At 43.9% G+C, this 6,044-nt stretch overlaps 1 pseudogene; it reads right to left on the reverse strand.

Moving 5' to 3' along the window:
• Window positions 1–307: 307 nt before the first annotated feature.
• LOC140221152 (uncharacterized) lies at window positions 308–4,456 on the reverse strand (annotated as a pseudogene).
• Between the last annotated feature and the right edge of the window lie 1,588 nt (window positions 4,457–6,044).

Below are 6,044 nucleotides of genomic sequence, written 5' to 3' on the forward strand. Positions count from 1 at the left end.
AAATAGTTGGTTCGTACATGACAATGAAACATTTATTGTTCAAATTGAATACAACAATCAATGGCAACGAAAGAATTATTTAACATTCTACCTCTTTGTCATCAGGGTTCGAAGAAGATGCTGACGTAGAAGGATTGGTTGACAGAAAAGGGTCATCAGGATCTAGAGGTATGTGATTATTTGGAGGAGGAGTAGCAGGAGTAGGCGCCGCAGAGCTTTCCGACATAGTTGGAGCAGGAGCCGGTGTAGCAGAACCTTCCGACGTAGTTGGAACAGGAGTAGGTTCAGCAGCGCCTTCCAACGTAGTTCAACCAGGAGCTGGGGCAAGAGAGGCTTTCGATGTAGCGAGACTAGGAGCAGGTGCAAGAGAGCCTTCTGACGTAGCAATACCAGGAGCAAAAGCCACCCCAGTATCATTCTGAGCTTGCAAAGTAGTGACACTAGGATCATCTGGAGTAGCAGGGGTAGACACTTCACGATCATCCGAATATGTAGCTGTTTCCACCACAGGATCTTCCTTTTGTTGTTGTGAGGTAGCAATATCAGATAGAACCATGAGTATTGATGCATTTCCTTCCTCACCATCGCCACCCTTCTTTTCATTAGGGTCGTCGTTGATGTCAACAATTATGGAATTCCAGCTGAACTGTGATGCAGCACAAAGACCTCAGAGGTTTTACCCAGTTCAGTCAGAGGCATGATTAGCAGGGGGGTCTGACCAGCATGTGGGCGTTGAATTTGCAGTGGTGGTAACCCGCCTTTTTGGTGCAACTGATTGAGGATGGTAGAGACGGTGGTGAGCACAGTGTTCATGTTTTGGTCTACCCTCTATGCCACCTGCTCTAGCCATGTGAATTGTGTCTCCTCTTGACGAGCTAGTCTCTCATCCAACTATTTCTATAGCTCGGCCATACAGAGATTATTTTCGACTTGTTTCACCTGGCCATCAACCACTCTCTAAAGAATTAAGGCAAGCTTGGTCGGCTGACTGGCTGTTGCTTGAGTGACTGGTACTGTTTCTGTAGCAGATCACGATGCACCTGCCTCCTGCTCATGAGTGACTTGGAGACAAGGTACATACGTATTTTCCTCCTCACTATCTTCGCTGTCTGAGCAACCGTTCTCATTTCTATGCTCATCAGGAGATGGCTCATTCCTAGCCATCAGGCCATGACATTTGTCTCCTAGTCTCACTGGCTTGTATGCCTTGAATTGTGTTTTGGCATTGCTGTACTCATGTCGCTAGTTTTTGGGTCCGGTTTGCACCTCTCTACCGTTCTCATCTTTTTTAGTAATATGACAAAGGATGACGGAGATCTAGTGAGCATACGGCATTTGTCAGGCCACGGTCAACCCATCATGGATAACATCTTGAATCTCACAATGAATAAAGTCGCTCCCAGATCATACCAATCACAGTGGAATAATACAACAGTTCGATTTATGCCACGCCCTAATGAGTTATACCGTAGCTCAATAATTTCTTTTAGACAACCATAAAACTCAAATGGCTCACTGTTATGAAAGCCTGCAACCATAATCCCACTGTTCTAAGTCTTCCTATTTTCCTCTCGGCCATGTGTGTGGTACCGGACACCGCTAATAAGACATGCTAAATATTTTCTTCCTCGCTTGTCTGGTAAAGCTGATAATGCATATAGGTCCTCAGAGACCTCTCCTTCAAGCATCTTTTCCAATCTGTACAACAAAACCATAGTTTTACATATAGTTTTATATATAGGTCCTCGCTAGCTAATATAAGTTTGTTCTAAAAAAGCAAAAACTTACATGCGATTTAAACCATGGAGCAAATTCTTTTTGAATTCTACGGTCAATAACCTGGTCTGACACACCTTCCACTTTTAACTGATCTATGTATATCCAACAAAAACACATCCATCTAAAAATTAGACTAAAATAATTGCAGTACATTAATTGCATGATGGATTACATACCCGATATATGGCTCAACCTCTTCGCAATTATTTAGCACATACCAAACCAGCTTGTTGTAATCCAAATCAAGGAATGAAATCCTCGCTGCTCCAAGTACATCAACATTATGCTAGAAACAAGATAAATCGCCTTCTCAGAACAAATCAACATTCTCTCTATTCCTGCCCTCCTGATTGAATCGTGTGTCAACATCATCATCCACAAAGTACCTTGAGCAAAATGTCAAGGCCTCATTAGCAACATGTGCCTCTGCAATGGATCCTTCAGACTTAGCCATGTTTCTCACGGAACGCTTCAATGTGCATAGCCTTCTTTCAACGGGATACATCTATCCATATTGTACTGGGCCTCTTAGGATTGCTTCCTTAGGAAAAGGGATAGCCAAGTGCAGCATAACATCAAAGAAGGTAGGAGGGAAATTTTTCTCAAACTTGCACAAAATTATTGGGATATCAGTTTTCAGTTTCTTCAAAACATCCAACTTCAGAGTTTTGCAACATAGTTGTCGAAAAAAGTTTCCTAATTCCGAAACAACTTAGTATATCTCTTTATTCATAAAACCTCAAAGGGAAGCAGGCAAAATCCTTTGGAGTAGGATATGACAATCATGAGTTTTTAGTCTTTGGAGTTTGCATCCATCAGCGGCAATACATCTCGATAAGTTAGAAGCATATCCATCTGGGAACTTCAGTTGACTTATCAAATCACAGAACACCTTCTATTTCTTGTTACCTATTGTATATGGAGCTTCTGGTATTTTGCATGACTCTCCCTCCGTAGTATTCAACATGTGTAGATGTGGTCTAATGCCCATCTCTTCCAAATCAACCCTAGCATTGATCGTGTCCTTTGTCTTCCCAACAATTTTAAGCAATGTTCCAATAAGGTTTTCGCATATGTTTTTCTCATGTTCATGACATCAAGATTATGTGGCAGCTTAAGAGTTGTCCAATATGGCAAGTCAAACAAACAACCCTTCGGCTCCAACACTGTGTAGGTTCCCGCTTCCTTTTCTGACCTTGAGGAGGCTTTCCTGGTTTAACATCTTTAACCTTCTCCAGTTGTTGTTGAAGCTCCTCAATAGTAAATTGCTTTAGCCTCTCTTGATTTTTAGTATTGTCATCAAACTCTGCTTTCTTTCTTCTCCATGGATGGTCAGTTGGAAGGAACTGACGATGGCCAATATAACATATCTTGTTCTTCAATCTCCTTGAAGGATCCTTGTCACAACGCACATAGGCACAATAACCTTTTGTGACACGTCCAGCCAATGTGTTTAGTGTTGGATAATCATGTATGCACCAAATAACTGCAGTATGTAGTTTAAAGGATTGATGACTACAAGCATCGTATGCACCGACACCCTTCCAAAGGTCCAACAGCCCATCTATGAGAGGTTGCAAGAAAACATCAAAATCCTTTAATGGAGAACTCGGCCCAGGGATCAATAATGCTATCATGAAGTTTGATTCTTCCATGCATATCCATGGTGGCATGTTATACGGCACAACAAATACTAGCCACATACTATACGAGTTGGTCATGTTGCCAAATGTATTGAAACCATTAGTCGCAAGGCCAAGTCTAATGTTCCTAGCATCTTTCGCAAATTCCAGCCAATTTTTATCGAAGTCTTTCCATGCCTCACCATCACCTGGATGGTGAAGCTCATTGTCCACCATTTTTCACTTCAACTTGTGCCATTGGGCATCCTTTGCAGTTTTTGATGAAAGAAACATCCTCTTTAGCCTTGAAACTAGTGGAAAATGCTTCAATACCTTCTGAGGAACGCGGTTTTTTGTTGTCTGCATCTTTCCATCTTGAATCCACTTGGCAACACACTGTGCACACATCATATTTTGCTAGCGTCTTGTGAAACAATACACAATTATTCTTGCAAACATGGATAGATTCATAGCTGAGTACCATGGCACGTATGTACTTCATTGCATCATCATAAGATGTCGGAACACATGCTCCTGGGAAAGCAACAGATAACACCTTCAGAATTTCATTGAATGCGACATTGCTGATCTGATAGAAAGAGTTGATATGAAGTAACTTCACAAAAAATGTAAATTGTGTATATTTAGATCCTTGGTGCCTTCATCCTCCTCCATAACCGATATGTGTTCGTTTTCCTGAACCATTTTCTGATCACCATCTTCATGCAGAATTGCATTATCCTCAACCCCCTCATCCGGCAGAATTGTAATTTCCTTAACCCATCATCCCGCAGAATTGCATTTTCCTGAACCCTATCCTCGAATGTTTCTCCATGATGGATCCACCTAGTGTAGGTGCTTGCCATCCCATTTCAAAGTAAGTAGTTGTTCACCACTTCTACAGTACATCTAGACTAATTCAAGCATCTACGATATGGGCATAGTATTTGTTCATCATTAGAGTATCTACTCATAACAAATTCCATGAAATCATTGACCCCTTTCTTATGCTCGGGGGTAAATAATCGACAACCGTGTATCCAACGTCTATCCATCTAGGAAATTTTGGCAAATTCAACTCAAAATTAATGACCAGATTGAAAGACTTTAATGTGAAATGAAATTTTAGCAAATTCAAGTTAAAATTACTAACCAGATTGATGCGCCGCAGCATGAAGCACCAGATTTGTGCTGTCGTAGGACTGAGCCGCCACGGGGTGGAGCAGATCTCTACCGGAGTGCTCTGTCCTAGCCGCCTTCTCTCTGTTCTTTTTTTTGCTATTGTGGGAGCGCGACAGTGGGTAAACTATTTTTTGGCTACACCGCAGGCTTTTTTGCCGCCAACTACCAGACTCACCTGAAACTTGCCTTACATGTGGGACCCGGTCGCGGTAAAGACTTCCCATTCGATCGGTAACAGGTTTGACTCACAGGAGGAGCACATTTTCCATTTTATTTATGCCCTATTTATCAGCTTAAACTTGCATGTGGGATCCTAGTTGGTTTATAATGTTTTCGCGGACCTTATATCGTCACAAAACCACCGTGTAACAGTGAGTAAAGATTTCTTTTTAGCTATAGTGGCAACTTTTATGATGTTCTGTAACTTCGTCATTAAATTTTCTCGGATGTGAAACTTTATGATGTTTTCAGTGAGAAACATCTTAGATCTATGACGAGAACAAATGTGTGATAAAATTTTTGTCATAGATTAGCACATTTCTTGTAGTGTTAAGTGGGCTTAACCCACCTAATTGGGACAAAAGTGTATTTTATTCATAAATCGGGACAAAATGGGGTGCAAACAATATACTCAACTTTTGGGCCCGACTCAAGAACAAATAAGCCTATCAGAATCAATTTCCGACGACGTCCAACCACTCACTCACATCACTGCCGCCACCGAAGCTCAATGTCGGAAGCCCAGTGGAGGGCAAGGATGGTGGTGGTAGGGACCTTCGTTCATTCCTTCTATTCCTAATGGTGGAAATCAGTAGCATGGGTGGCCTGTGGACGAGGAAGGCTGCACGGGGTGGTGGCCATCGGTGCTAGATCCAACTCCGCTGTGGGCGCATCCACCGATTCCTCGCCCGGATCTACGGCCCTTACGCATGGAGCACGCTATCGATGGACGTCGTGCAGGGGCAAGGTGGCCTAGCTATGCAAGAGTGGTGGTGGAGGTCGGGGACCATGCTCGCACATGAAGGTGGCTTCACTTTAGTGGCCGCACGCGGTGGCACTGAGGCCGTGTGTTGATTCGATTATGGTAGGCTGGACCGGGAGTGGAGGCCAGCAGTTGTGCTTTGGTGTTCGCACGTGGCGGCAATGAGGCTGGCTTGACACCGGAGTCGGTCGGATTTGGAGCAAAGACGTGGTACTGCAGCGCGGGGCGAAGTGGTAGCTCAGCGGTGCGCGTGGGTGGGTGGTCCTATGGTGGGCTGCGCGTGGGCTCGCAGGTAGCAAAGTGGGACGCGCCGCCCTGGCTTTGCTGTGGTTGTGTCTGGCCCTTCCACCCTAACCTTTTCTTAGGTGATGATGCAAATCTGCGTGGCTTGGTGGCATCGTGGTGGCGCAGCCAAGGGTGGTCTGCGTGGGGCTCGCCGACGGCACCATGGTGGTGCGATTGGCGTCGGCCTGCATGGG

Source organism: Setaria viridis, chromosome 9 (genome assembly GCF_005286985.2).
Source record: "Setaria viridis chromosome 9, Setaria_viridis_v4.0, whole genome shotgun sequence".
NCBI classification, from domain to species: domain Eukaryota; kingdom Viridiplantae; phylum Streptophyta; class Magnoliopsida; order Poales; family Poaceae; genus Setaria; species Setaria viridis.